General features: G+C 35.2%; 1 protein-coding gene across 19 annotated transcripts in view; it reads right to left on the bottom strand.

The window, feature by feature from the left end:
* Nucleotides 1–16,092, bottom strand: part of MEF2C (myocyte enhancer factor 2C) — a 172,308-nt gene that overhangs the window by 123,289 nt on the left and 32,927 nt on the right. The window lies entirely within an intron of this gene.

Genomic DNA, 16,092 nt, shown 5'->3' on the forward strand with positions numbered 1-16,092 from the left:
TTTCAGATACATAAAATACAAGCAAACTATCAAACTGTATATTTTAGGTTGAAACATCTCCATAATGACGAATAGAAATTTAAATGACTACAAGTGTATATGGAAGTGATTTATGCAGAATTGTCTACATTCTTTAGCACTACAGTGGCAAACAAAAGGTTTACTGGTACCTTCTTAGGTATGATAACACAATTAAAACAATTTTAGAACTATATACTAAAGTGTGTGTTCAATATTCTCTACCAAAAGTCAAAATTTGTATTTAAAAAAAGTGCACCTCAGTGAAGGAAATAATCAGCAATACTAAAAGGCAACCGAAGGAATGGGAGAAAATATTTGTAAATGACATATCTGATAAAGGGTTAGTATCCACAAACTATAAAGAACTTATCAAACTCAATACCCCAAAAAACAAATAATCCAGTGAAGAAATGGGCAAAAAACATGAATAGACACTTCTCCAACCGACACATGAAAAAACGCTCAACATCACTCATCATCAGGGAAATACAAATCAAAACCACAATGAGATACCACCTCACACCTGTCAGAATGGCTCACATTAACAACTCAGGCAACAACAGATGTTTGTGAGGATGCGAAGAAAGAGGATCTCTTTGACGCTGCTGGTGGGAATGCAAACTGGTGCAGCCACTCTGGAAAACAGTATGGAGGGTCCTCAAAAAATTAAAAATAGAACTACCCTATGACCCCACAATTGCACTACTAGGTATTTACCCAAGAGATACAGGTATGCTGTTTCAAATACCCCAATGTTTATAGCGGCACTATCAACAATAGCCAAAGTATGGAAAGAGCCCAGATGTCCATCGATGGATTAATGGATAAAGAAGATGTGGTATATATACACAATGGAGTATTACTTGGCAATCAAAAAGAATGAAATCTTGCCATTCGCAACTATGTGGATGGAACTAGAGGGTATTATGCTAGGTGAAATTAGTCAGAGAAAGACAAATATCATGACTTCACTCATATGAGGACTTTATTATTTTTTTTAATTTTTTTTTCAACGTTTATTTATTTTTTTTGGGACAGAGAGACAGAGCATGAACGGGGGAGGGGCAGAGAGAGAGGGAGACACAGAATCAGAAGCAGGCTCCAGGCTCTGAGCCATCAGCCCAGAGCCCGACGCGGGGCTCGAACTCACGGACCGCGAGATCGTGACCTGGCTGAAGTCGGACGCGTAACCGACTGCGCCACCCAGGCGCCCCATATGAGGACTTTAAAACACAGAAGAGATGAACATAAGGGAAGGGAAGCAAAAATAATACAACAACAGGGAGGGGCACAAAAACATAAGAGACTCTTAAGTATGGAGAACAAACAGAAGGTTGCTGGAGGGATTGTGGGGGGGGGGATGGTTTAAATGGGTTAAGGGGCATTAAGGAATCTACTCCAAAAATCATTGTTGCACTATATGATAACTTGGATGTAAATTAAAAAAATAAATTAAATAAAAATTAAAAATAAAATAAATAAAATAAATAAAAATGTGCACCTTTTTACTATGTATTCTACTTTATTTATTTATGTTTTTATAATTTATTGTCAAGTTAGCTAACATATAGTGTATACAGTGTGTTCTTGGCTTCAGGGGTAGATTCCCATGATTCATCGTTTACCTACATTACTATGTATTCTAAATATGTATAATTGAAAAGTTAATTTTAAGGCTATTTTTATTTCTATTAATAAATATAGAAGTCTATATATCTAAAAATACCAATGGTAGAGATGAAATTTGAGTTGAAGAAGCACATGAAATATGAGAGAAGGTAGTCAGGATATATTCTGAAGTGAATTCATATAGAAGAACATTCAAGGCAACATTTAATTTATTTAAGCACTGGATTCTGGTTGTATTAACCATCTTTTGAAATAAGTGTCTTGTACAACAAGAAAACAATTTTAACAAGGATTTTTGTCATTAATTATTATATTTTCCAAGTGATAATTAAAATGTTACAGATGTGGCTCCTAAGAATGTAGTATTAAAAATGTAGCTCTAGCTGAGGTGGGTACCTAAGGGATAAGGAGGGAGAGGCTGGACCGGTGTACCCTTGAAAAAGAGTCAATTATCAAACAGCTGGGTACACTTGGTAGCCAGTATCTTCCACTAGGACCACTAACAAGAAATGTTCTGTTAGCTACATAATGCCTAGACATTTAATAAATTAAAAAGAGTAATAAATCACTACACTTAAAAGAATTTGGGTAATCAGAAACTGATGAAATGAAATTTGTGCAAAATAAAAAGGACTATCTTTTTAGATAATATTGAAACAAATATACTATTGAGATTGGCTAGTGAATAGTAAAACATGATGATTAGACTATCATACTGTTTTTCTTATTTATTAAAATTCTTATTTTCTTATTCATATACTGATACTAAATAGTGGAATAGATAAAAGACTTGAGTTAGCTTTTGTTAGATGTCTGCACAATGGATTCATGAAAGATATAAATCCTTTTAAATGTACTTTGTTCTTCATATATTTAAAGGAATAAGAGATCAACCTAGTCAGATGCTTAACACAAAACAAAAAAATTCAAGTTTCATGAATGGATTAAACAAAACTTAAACTCCAAACAGGGCCAATAAGATACACTATGTCTTTTAATGAATCCTAAATGTGTCTTTCAACATTGTTTTATCAGTTACAACAGTATTATCTCATGACTTTCACTCATGACATAAAAAAGAACCACAAAATTCATAATTTTACATGGGGGGGGGGACTGAGAAAGAACCATAATATTATAAATTAAGAATGATACAAAATCATTCTTCACCTATTACTGGCAAATGAAATGAAATTAAATGAAGGCCACTGATAGCAGCTTTTTGTGGCTATTAGAACCATATTTTCTAATCAGAGACAAAAGTTTTAATCTATGTGACTTCTAAACTTGAGTTTTCCCACCTATAAAATGTGTGTAGTATACAATAAATAGATATTATTACTATGGGATCACAGAATAGTGAGCAATAGCATCTTACAACAGGAACTGAATGTCTCCCCAAAGGAAAGATCTCAAATAAAGATCAGCTTGCTTAGTCAGTCAGGTGGTATAGCAAATCTGGTGCAAAAAGTAATTTGTTAATTGAGAGATTATAAAATCCATTAGGCAGTATTATCCTGAATACAAAAGTCAATAAAACCTAAACTCTGCCTTCCAAAGAACTTAAATTTTACCAAACTGGGAAAGATACTTTAAATATTAGCTTTAGCACAAGACAGAAATTAATAAATACCATAAGATAGGTATACATAAAGTCCTCCACAAGTCAGATTTGGCAAGGTAACTCCCAACATGAAAAGTCTCATGGTGAAAGCACTTAAGGAAGGGTTTTTACTTCTCAAAGTTAAGTCTTTTTCATTTGACAATTATTACACTTCATTCACTTGTTCCAATTTAATTTGACAAATATTTATAGGATATATGTTATGTGTAACACATTCATTTGCACAAAATAGAAGACAATGATATTTGAAAGTGGTGCAATCCCCAAGCTCAAAGAGTTTATAATTCATTGTGGGTTAAGGTTAAGTTACAGTTGTACAGTATTTCCATTTTATGATGCCACTTCATAAACCTGTGAGAACCACGGTTACTGAAGACAAAAAGGTTGACATTCTTTCTATTTTGATAAGAAAAAAGGACCACAATGAACCATAATTGTCTTCAGCAGAGTCTTTAGGGTTTCACTTTTCTGTTTCTGGGAACACATTCTAATTTTAGTATTTATGTAAATGGAATGACCCATTCTAGAACAGTTTATGTGTGGTTTACTTTCTAAAATGGTTCTATGAATAGAAAGGGAGATGGGCAAGCAGGGGGAGCACCCTAGAAGGTGAAGAAACCTGAAGAATAGACAAAAATTTATAAAGGAGTTTATATTTATAAAGGACTTATATATTATTTTAATTTTTTAAATAGTCATTTATTTTTGAGACAGAGAGAGACACAGCATGAGTGGGGACGGGGGTTGGTAGGGAGAGAGAGGGAGACACAGAATCCAAAGGAGCCTCCAAGCTCTGAACTATCAGCACAAAGCCCGAGGCAGGGCTCAAACTCACAAACCGTGAGATCATAACCTGAGCCAAAGTCGGATGCTTAGCTGACTGAGCCACCCAGGCGCCCCTATTTTTAATTGCCATTATTCATATTTTGGGATTTGAAAGAGTCTTACTAAATGCTATATAGAATACTTGGAGAAACATTTAAAATTTCAAGTTTATTTCATTAAATAATCTGACCATACTTTTGTCCTGAAAACAAATTACTTCATTTTTTAGAAGAGCATTATTAAAATTTTAAGGACAGTACTACATATAGAAATGAGATGACACGTCTCTTTTTAATAATGTTGGATTTTTTTCCTTAGCTCTTCACAGACTCTTTTTCTTTTCTTTTTTTTATGTTTATTTATGAGAGAGAGTGAGCACACATGTGTGCGTGCATGTGTGCAAGTTGGGGAGGGGCAGACAGAGAGGAAGACACAGAATCTGCAGGAGGCTCTGGGCTCTGAGCTGTCAGCACAGAGCCCGATGTGGGGCTTGAACTCATGAACCGTGAAGTGATAACCTGAGCTGAAGTCGGACGCTTACCTAACTGAGCCACCCAGGCACCCCTCAGACTCTTTTTCTAATATAAAATATAACACTTAGTTGAGTTGATAAATAACATAAAAAGGCAGTGAATAAAATAATGCACTTCATGTTGTATGAAAATTCAAGATTCTAAATTCAAGTTCCACCATTTTTTCCCCTCAATTCAAGTCAATTCATGTGTAGTGTCCACCTACAATATGTTGGAGGCACTCTCCTAGTCATACCAGGGGACCCTAAAATGAACAAGACTCCACAGAGATTATAATTCAGAAGGAAATGAGTAGCAGAATCCATTTGCTCATTCATTTAACAAATGTCTATTAACCATATGCCCGGCAGAGTCTAGATTTTGGACATACGGGCACTAAAACTCAGCGTCAGCCTGAGGCATTCCTGGAAGAGGCAGTCCAGTAAGAGTTTATCAGAGAACATTGCAGGCAGCATAGCACAGCAGATAAGGTATGGAGTCTGGAGCCCAACTGAGTGCCTGTGTCCCAAGGCTTGTTTAGTCAAATCCTCCTCAGTCACTCTCACGTACGTGCACATCCTTGTTAATCCCCTTGTGTCCTCTTCTTTAGTTTCTTCAAAATTACCCTTGGGGATTTCTCTTTCTTATATGTTCCACATGTTAACTAACCATAACTAATAAATATTTAGAATGATGTTTACTATATACCTGCACTAAGGAACAGAAAAAGTTATTTTAAAAAGAAATTATATATTTTTTTAATTTTTTTTTTTCAAAGTTTATTTATTTTCGGGACAGAGAGAGACAGAGCATGAACGGGGGAGGGGCAGAGAGAGAGGGAAACACAGAATCGGAAACAGGCTCCAGGCTCTGAGCCATCAGCCCAGAGCCTGACACGTGGCTCGAACTCACGGGCCGCGAGATCGTGACCTGGCTGAAGTCGGACGCTTAACCGACTGCGCCACCCAGGCGCCCCTAAAAAGAAATTATAAACTAAGAATACTTGCAGTCTTAATGTAGTAATCTTGAAACGGCAATGAATATTCTAACCATTTAAGTACCATGTTGAAAGGTCTCTCCAGGAAGGTGGTGGTGGTAAATCTGCATTTTGAAGGAACACTGCATATGATTCTGAGGTCTGTACATAGCCAACGACATTTTCTAGCCAACCTAGAAATTGTTTTCATTATTTCCACATAAATTCCTGCTTGTTAAAGAGTGCTTTGGCTAAGCACTACTGGTTAAGGACAACGTGAACAATATAATTTAGTTATTTGTACTACCTGTATGGATTCTTACTATTTTTAAAAATTTTATTGTAACTGTACAGGGGTTTTTGTGGGCTCATGTGAGAAGCTAATAACCATTAAAAAACATTTCCATGAAAAATAAATTCTGGGTTTCCCAATATTAAAGCAGAGTTTTGGGAAGCAAATTCTTCATAAGTTGGGGACGTGACTGTATTATTGGGTGCATAGTATGCTACAGTCTATACTCAAAAGGCACGGCATTAGTGACAAGACATGACATATTCAAGGTCTTACTTAAAGATCCAGCTCAAGTGTTTTCTCCTCTGTGAATTATTTCCAGAATCCTTATGCAGTAACAATTGAGTCTTTTATTTCCTGTGTTACTAGAAAATGTAAAACCAGCAGACAAGAAAAACCAAGGACAACGTCGTTTAATGCATGAAAGTCCCTATATGAATGCAATATTCTATAGAAGAAAATGTTTGTTTTTTCACTCTCCTGAATAATATCCCAGTTAAGTTCAGAGAAGATAGAATATTACATATCCACTGCTTCTTCATCCTAAAAGATACCAGTAATTTGGAAACTAGGCTGATACAATTGCAAAGCTAGGCTAGAAGAGGAAAACTTTTTGCAGATAGATAATGACATAGATGTAAAGCTCATGGCTACAAAGGCCTCGGCTGGAAATGGTATGTAGGAACAAGTCCAAAAATTTGAGGATTATTTTGGGTGGGAATGAATTTAGTCGGGTTCAACAAAAGATTATACTTCAGTTTTTTTGAGAACAGAACAAATGTGTGGGACACTATAACAGACATTAATACTCCCCTTACACAACTTGATCAAGTTTTCGAGTACATTCCACAATAAAGTTTTTTTTAACCTTACAGGTCTTATCATTTCATTAAATACTTTCTCCAAGAAGGAAAAAGTATAAATTTCCTTTATGTAATGGAAATAAGTTACATTTTACGGCCAATTCAACACTCAAATAATGAATAGAAACACCAATGTAATACTATGCTGTGAAAGTAGGAAAAAAGCAGCAGTTTCTTCTACATAATGGAAATATATTGCATTTTACAGTACATTCAACATTCTAATAATGATAAGTACCAATGAAATGAATGAAGTGCCTTCTGGTTTTCTTCCACATCCCTCAAGGCTGGAAAAAGAACAATCCTGACACTTCTAATGTGAACAGGTGAATAAATGAATGAAACTATTACTTTGTAGGGTTTTTTTCCCCTTTCTTCTTTTAATGGTAAGGTAGTTCTTTGGCAACCTTCTCCTAATTACTGGGAAGTCATACCTGCTGGCCACTAGGCTGGATTGGTCCATTCCTTGTTTCCTTGAACATTCCCTCCAACCCCAGAATCATAAAGCAAAATAAATTGTGATTTGTTGTTTTTTAGGAAGTGCAAACTTTTTAATCTTTAAAAAAAATGCCATATTCCAGAGCACACCTTTCAGACACAAATTTAGGTCACGTGTGTATGCCAATGGCAGCCTGAATGGGGTGGTCAGACTCAGTCAGCAGAGTTGGCTTGCTTAGCAGAGCCCTGCAGCCATGATCTGGAAGCATCAGCCCCACCACGTGCATGACATTAAGATGATCCACAGCAATCCTGAAAGACTACATGTTAAGTAGAGCTTCCAATTTGCTGTGGTTGGCATGACCTAATTTTGGCTTGAAAGGTACATTTTTCCCCCTCTGGGTTTTACTGACTACACACTGGAGGAAAAAAAAAATTATGTTCTTAAAGGTATTCTTGCTCTTTCCTTTCTTAAGGAAATTTAGGGAATTCAACAACTGCTGGCCTCTGGCTGATACACACACTAAAGTCTTTTTCCAGCTTCGCCTACATCTTGACCCCTCCTGCCAAATAGTTTAGACAGTCTATTTATAAAGTTGATCACTTCCCCTGTTACTTCATCTTCAGAAATGCCAATAATTTAAAAACTGGAATGATACAGCTGGTCTCAGAAACTGGGAAGGGAAGATTCTATGGAAGAGATCATTTTCCTGCTGTAACTTAAGAAATCAATTTATTCTCTTCTCAATTTTATAGTTGAGGGAAATAATGCTAATGTTCCATATTTACTTTACCTTAGCACTTAATGATGATTTAAAGTTCTAAAGATTTTGAATGTTAACAGTAGTCCTTAATCCTGACTGCACATTCGAATCATTTTAAGTATTTTTTAAATACTGGTACCTGGGATCCCCATCCCAGACCAATGAAATTGTAATCATTGTAGCAGGTTACCCAGTATTTTTTTAAAAGTTGCTCTAAGAAGTCAAATGTGAAGCCAGATCTGAAATCCACAGTGTAAAATTCTTTTAGAATTTACAGATATGTTGTGCATTACAGATATGTTGTGGTATTCTCTAATTGGAATGTACTATGTTCTTGAAGTTTACTAGTTTATCCATTTATGAGCTTCTCAGCTATATCACGGTATGAGAGAAAAACTCATCTGGATAACGTCACTGATTCTCAGCAGGTTTGTAACCTGCAATCATAGAACACTCTGCCCTTCTGAGATAAGAGTTCTCCTGCGAAACCAACGTTGGCGACTTTCAAAGGCTTAAAATCACTCCTTTTCACCTAGATGCTGCTGAGTCTTTCCAGGGTTTCCAATTGCATTTAAAAAAATTAATCTTACCTTATGATATTTACTGACTTGTAAATCTCTAATAATACGCAAATTGAACTCAATGTTGTATGCTTAATTTACGCAAGGTGATAATTTTCTAACTGTATGTGTGATGTTAATGTATTATCTATTTGAGATCAAATTCAGTACATTTTATGACTTTCAAAAAGTCAAGTCCTTAGATCAAAGTTCTCATTTTGCATAACTAATTTAATTCTCTACTCCAGTCAATGGGAAATAATATAATCAAGCAGTGCAGCCCTGTCCCCCCCCTCGTTCCTCCCAATATGAAATTGGGCTTGTTTCATGAAGAATCTGGTGTGCGGAGGTAATGTGGTCTTAATAGCTGGAATGAGAAGTTTGTTTATAGATTTGGAATTTTATTCCATTATATAACCAAGACCACCATCCAACCTTCCTTACATAAAACTGCATGTGTCTCACTTTACAGTAAAGCTTCTTATGAAAATAACGCAACATTTTTCTATGTAACTTATGAAACCAGTGTATTTATTTTCTCACCCTGTCTTCCCTTAGTTCTGTCTTCTGGCATACACAGAGAAACTGGTGTGTGTGTATGTGTGCATGCATGTGTGTGTGTGTGTGTGTGTGTGCGTGTGTGTGTGCGTGTGTTATGTCTCTTTGGCAATATAGAAAAACCAAGTCCAATTTCTTGGATTCTGTATTTCCTCCAAGGCCATGGTTTGCTATGATTTACATACTTATTTCCCTTCTATTAGGATACTTTTAATAGAAGTGCTTTTAAAGTACATAAGATTTTTTTCTAAGGGTATGACATCCCTGAAGTACTTTTATTTACCTACTTTTGCTTTTTCAGAATAAGGGGAAATAAAGATAAATACCACCTGAAGTTTCTTTTTTTAAATTACTTTTTGTAAAATAGTTGATACAAGTTGAGTCTCCACTATATGAAGTATCCTTGTGGTGGTACCTCACTGTTGGTGCTCTTCTCCCTCATTTGTAACTTGTTTTAACATCCCTTGTCAAAACAGTGAATTGCAGGGGAGGACATGGATCAGGCCATCCTTCCTTTCAGCTGTGTCTAGGAAATAGGGCATGAGTGGGAGTGGAGGAGGAGCAGGTCCTCCAAGTTACCTCGAGATCCGTAACAGTGAGGTTTTTCTGTCATGCCAGAGAATGGAAAGGGGATTAGCGAGGTTCTTCCTACGTCTGGTACCATCCTTGTAGCTTCATCAGCTGCTCCCAATATCAACAGAACCTAAATTCCTGGACATCACCTGGGCAGCTTCTCCAAATGGGGAGGCAAAATTGAGAATCTTTCAGGCCATATAAAAGACCCATAAAGGTCTGTTACGCTTTGAGAGGGGAGATGAATCAAGAAAATTCCCTTTTCCAGGATATTGCCAGGATTTGACTTATCATTTAAGTCTCACCTTAGGCGTCCTCTCTTCTACTAAAGACTGGCCTGACCAGAGATCTCCCAATATTCCACTGAATATTCCACTACTTTAGCATCCACTTTACTTTCAACATACCGGCAGGGTAGTGTTTATCACATTACATTCAAAATTGCAGCTTGGCATGTTCATCTCCCTCATCAGACTGAATTTCTCAGGGTCAGGGACTCCATCTTTCGCTTTTGTATTCCTAATACCTAGCAAGCCACCTCCCATTAAACACTTGCTGAATGCACCGGTGGAATAATAAATTTGTAGTTGATGTCCAACGGGAAATGTTGAGAAATAGCAGTAGACATTTTATAGACAGAGTTATATGCTTATTTGTTTCTTAAACTTTCAGAATGCATGGAGTTTTATGACTAAGCTCAAGATTCACATTTGTCTTCTTCTAAATAGTGGTTCTTACCCAGGCCTCACTTAAAATCACCCAGGGGCTTCTGGGTGGCGCAGACAGTTAAGTGTCCGACTCTCGGTTTCAGCTCAGGTCATGATCTTATGGTTCGTTGGTTCGAGCCCGGAGTTGGGCTCTGAGCTGGCAGTGCAGTCAGATTCTCTCTCTCTCTCTTCTTCTCTGCCTGCCTCTCCCTCACTCACTCATTCTCTTTCTCTCTCAAAATAAATAAACTTAAAAAATAAAAAAATAATAAAAAATAAAATCACCCTGGCAGTTCTGAAAAACAGCAATGACCAAACAGCATCCCAACGTAATCCAAACCTGGAGGTGGGACCCAGGCATCAGTATTTACAAAAACATCTTCTCGGGGCGCCTGGGTGGCTCAGTCAGTTAGGCGCCCAACTTCGGCTCGGGTCATGATCTCACGGTTTGTGGGTCTGAGCCCCATGTTGGGCTCTGTGCTGACAGCCTGGACCATGGAGCCTGCTTCGATTTCTGTTTCTTCCTCTCTCTCTGACCCTCCCCCACTCATGCTCTGTCTCTCTGTCTCTGTCTCTCTCAAAAATACACATTAAAAACATTAAAAAAAAAACATCTCAAAAGCTCAGAGGATTAAGAACTACTGTTCTAAATTAACTGTACAAGGGACAACCAATGTTTTACACCATGACTCTGCCACTTAACTATACCCAAACTATCCCAGTTTTTGAATGGATTCTGTTTGTAAGAAATTATTAGTTGATATTAGTCCTTGGTTGATCAAAAAAAATTAAAGGCTTTTGAAATGCAATATTAGTTATATCACAATCTTCTTCCGGAAATATTGCTAACAACCTTATGTAATTATCTTTTATAGAATTAGCCAACAGCTATGACTTCCTCCTCAGTGTTTGGGTAATGCAGGCCTTTATAGCGAATACTTGTTTCCTGTATATTTAGAATTCAAATGGATACTAAATATAAATCTGGTGTTTCATGAAGTCTTAAGACTGTGCTTTACAGTTAGAAGGTTCCAAAGAGGGAATTCAAACAACTGTAGTCAAAATAACATTAGGAAGTAGGCATAACTAGCCTCGGTGGTTTCATTAGTAAGGCAGGAATGACCACTGAGCGTTACCAGTGGCACTTAATATTGCATAAAGCACGCAAACCTCCCCTTATCAGCGGGCACCATAAAATGACATGAAGGCTATGTATCACTGTAACCAATTAATTCCAAATTACACACCTAATTCCCAAATCTTCAAGTCACATTGCTAATGAAAGCATTTTAAATACAGAAAACACAGGTTATTTTGGTGTTTGTACTGGTTTATACTGTACTCCAAACAAGCATTTGATTCTCTTTAACAGTGAAATAAAGCAGTACCAAATGTAGTTACTAAAATGTACTGGAAATTTGGCAAGGAATCTATGCCTGTAAAACTATGGTAGCTATTCATTTTGAAGTCTAAAGCATATACGTTTGGTAATTCAGAAATGTGAATCTAGTTTGACCTCTGAACAGCCTCTGTGTCCTCACATCTAGTCAAGAGCATGGCAATGCTTTTATGAAAAAAAAAAAATAAGAAAACTGTTTAAAAAAAGTTAGTACTATTCTTCATAGTAAAATTTGTAAAAGTGATCCCTTTTCCTTTTTCAAAATGCCTTTTACTTAACACAAAAATATTGTCAAAAACTCAAAGCCGTGCATTACATAAATAAGCTTGGTATAACATTTCTTAGTTTTCGAATATAATGCAAGTTGTTCTAGCTTGTCAGTATTAATTTTACATCTATCTCTGATTTTGTTTTTTGTTCTCTTTTTTAACTACAAAGAAGAAATTAAAAGATGTGCTTTAATTCACATTCTCCAAAATACCTATCTGCACTAATTAGCTGGATAACTCCTAAAATCCATTTAAAATCCATTTATAGACTCTGTCATACACCTCACATTCTTAAATTAAAACTATACAAATTACTATGGTTCCTGAAAGTAAAGATTAAAAATTAAAACAGCTTAAAAAGTGAGAAGCAAACTGGAGGTTGATAACGTGAAATTAGATATCCACATTACAATTGAAAACTATTATTGTAACTGGAAAAATAGATTTTCACAAACAGGAATAAGACAATGTTTGTCAAAAGAAGATCTATCAAATGGTTGATAAAGTACATTTTTTTTCTCTTCCAGGTTAACAATACAAAACTATACCACAGACCGATAATTAATTCACTTCTTTTTAAAAACAGTACTAATATGTCATATAAACATAGTTTATGAACATTTCATTCTAGAATTACTGAAACCTTTCCCCCAAGATGCCATGCAAAATTAGCTTTCCATAGTTCAGTCATTTTCTTTTTCTTGTCTAACTGCTGAGATCATGTATGTGGCATTTTGGCTTAGTAGGTAAAAGAGTGGACTCTGGAGGCTGACTATATGGGGGAGGTTCTAGCTCTGCCATTAACAAAGTGGTAACTTGAGGCAAGCTGCTTAGTTTTTCGTTTTTTTTTTTTTTTTTGCCTTAGTTTCTTCATCTATAAAACGAGGATAGTAACAGCGCCTGTCTCATAAATGAGTTAATGTATCTAAAGCCTCAAGCCCTTAGCACAGTGCCCAAATATACAATAAACTCTGAAAACATGTTAGCCGTGATCGTTACTCCCTACAAATAGTTGTCATTAATATTACTCTCAAATTAATAATACAGCTTTTTACACATATCATAAAAGTTATTAGAATTATTAGTGATACCTTTAGTAGTGATGTGGCTAAAAGTGGAATTCCTAAGTCATAGTTGAAAGTATCAATTATATTTATAGAAGATCAGTCTTACTTCCAACCACCAAGCCAGCAGGAATTGAAAACCAACTGGTCAACATATGTTGATGCAGATGGAAAAAGGATACAACTGTCTTTAAATTCCCTAAAGAAAGCAGAGTGGAGAGCCTTCTGGTCACTGCAGTCCAACCTATCATTACCCGTGCAGTGAAACTCTTTGATGGGTTTCTTAGTCTATGAATAATACATATTTTGGGGACAACTTCACAAAAATAATCTGTCTTTGCTCCAAAAAGACCTATGACTAAGCAAATGCAAAGAAAGCATTACCTCCCAACCACAAAGGAGGGTCTCACCCATGTCAGAAATTGAGGCAACTGGTAAAATTAAGAAAAAAAAAATTTGTTGAGATAAATTGGCCCCATAGTTCATGTCCTTGAGAACTAGGGAAATTTTAAGTTTCAAAACCATTTTTTCTCTTAATTTTTAAAAATAAAATTAGGGAAAAAATCAGGTTCTTTTGTTTTTTTTTTTGTTTTTCTTTTTTAAGATTTTATTTTTAAGTAATCTCTACACCCAAGGTGGGGCTAGAACCCACAACCCTGAGAACAAGAGTCACATGCTCTATTGACTGAGCAGCCAGGTGCCCCCAGATTTCTTTATAAGTCATCATTAAGTAAAAGAGCCTACCTTTTTAGAAGATCTGGTATTTTAAAGTATTTCACAAGGCAAACAGTATTTCCAAATAGTCTTTAAGTTCTGTGACTCTCACTAAGAGGAGCAAGTTTTTATCATCCCTAATGAAATTCAGGATTATATTTACACTTTGAGCGATAAACAGAGGATTTTAAAGATTAGTCATTCAGGATGAGTAGAATTAAGTTTGCCCATGGAGTTTTGTTTCAAAAAAATCTTACATACAATCAAATTGTAGCAAAAGAAAAGATTCTGGTCGTTTTCTAATCACTGTGACTTTTTTCCTAATACCAGTAGATAGTTATCAGCAAGGCCAAGTCTACCATTTTGTAATATGCAACAGCAGTTCTTCCCCAGCCCCACTGCTGATGGCTCTGGGAAGAGAAGAGGCTCTGACATCCCATGGGAATTGACCAAACATTCTTTTAGTTCACCACCTGTGATTCTTGGGGTCAAGTAGCATTTTTATCCCAAGGGCAAATATTCAGAATTACCAAAACAAAACGATTCAAGTACATAGACTAGGTAAAAAGTAAAGTTATCTGACACATAAAGTCATGGATAAATTAAAATGTTGGCAGGAACTGCAGAACTGTCCTTTATCACTCATCTTAAATATGTGTGCCCTGTTCACATTTCAAAAACATTACAAAATCAACTTATGATACATATGTATACATCGCTATATTTGAAATATAATGAACAAAGATTCTTCTTTCTTTAGGTTTATGAAAATTTTCTACAACAATCATTTAATACAACTCTAGAAAGACAATTTATTTAGCAATTAATTAAGATGATGTGACAAGAGAGCCAATGAGTTCCAAGTAAATTATTTTCTTGCTAAATGTGTAAAGTGTTTGCAAAAAAGTCTCTTAATTTATATTGCTTAAGTTGTCCATGTGACAATGTATCAGTTTCATACTCAGAAGATTTTCTGACAGAAATTATGCCTTAAAATGTATTTCATAAATTTTCTTTATGCATGCAGAAATCTAAGAACTAGTTTTCCTATATAAATACGTATGATTAATGCTTAATTTCTATAAGTGATCATTCATTAATATAGCTTCTGTATTTTGATCTGTAGCTCAAGTGAATTATAACTTTGATTAAAAAATGTTTAATTCTCCTGAACTTTGAGTTGCTTTTCATATCAAAAATTATTTAAAAAATCTAAAACTATCATTTAAGTTCATTTTTAAAATATTATTCTGGGAGATATTTAAATACCATGATCTGTATACAAAAAGTAAATGTGTCCATTATGTACCTGCATGTACATATATATGCTATATGTACTTACTACACATATATACCTAAAATTTCAAATTCTGCTAACTTACTAAGCTCTTTATATCAGGAATGAATGCAGGTTTCCATTGCTCAGAATTTTTTTTATTTGCATAAAAGCAGAGAGATGGCTTTCTATGAAGACAATAAAAAACTGAATTTTTATTTAGAATCATTAATAGGAATAGAGACGCCTTAATAAATAAAAATTAAGTTTGGAAATATTTACCTACCATGCTTTTAGAATGATGTGAACATCTACGAAACAAAAATGTCACATTATGTTGAGATACTACAGTTTAATGTGTCTCTGTACAGAATAAGAATTATTTGATAGTTTAACTCCTTTGGTATAATTTAATGATTTCAAAGACTTATGAAAACCAGGATTATCTATCGAGTCAAATAATTGGTATTTATGACCATACCCTAAATAATGTATCACAATATTTTTAAAATAAAGCTTGATTAGAGTAGGGAAGTAGGTTTGCTTTTAGTATAAGGTGCGTGTGTAATAATTTATGAAATAAATTTGGTAATTGGAAATTTGATGTTTTGTAAAAATATTTGTTTTATTTTACACATTCCAAAAAAATCTACTCTTTAATTTAAATACAATACATTCAGTTCATCATTAAAGATGTTTCTGAACTTTAGAAATTTTATTTTTAAGAAAAAGTAAATACGTGATCAAAATATGTTTGGAAGAAAGCTTTTAAGGTCTATGAGTATTATAAAAGTTTCTTAGAAATCTCTTAAAGGCTGAGTACAATAAAACTAGGGCAATGCATATATTCTCAGTTACTCTTAAAAAAAACCTGTAAAAGTGACTATAGTGGCATGTTCTGACACATTCTTTTCATAAACCGAACCCTGTTAGTGACAGCAGAACAGATTGTGTGCATCTGCTGGGAATGAGCCAGATGACAGTGGAAAAACGCACATGGATACCTTGGCACAGCAAATAAAAAACGG

Source organism: Leopardus geoffroyi, chromosome A1 (assembly GCF_018350155.1).
Source record: "Leopardus geoffroyi isolate Oge1 chromosome A1, O.geoffroyi_Oge1_pat1.0, whole genome shotgun sequence".
Classification (NCBI taxonomy): domain Eukaryota; kingdom Metazoa; phylum Chordata; class Mammalia; order Carnivora; family Felidae; genus Leopardus; species Leopardus geoffroyi.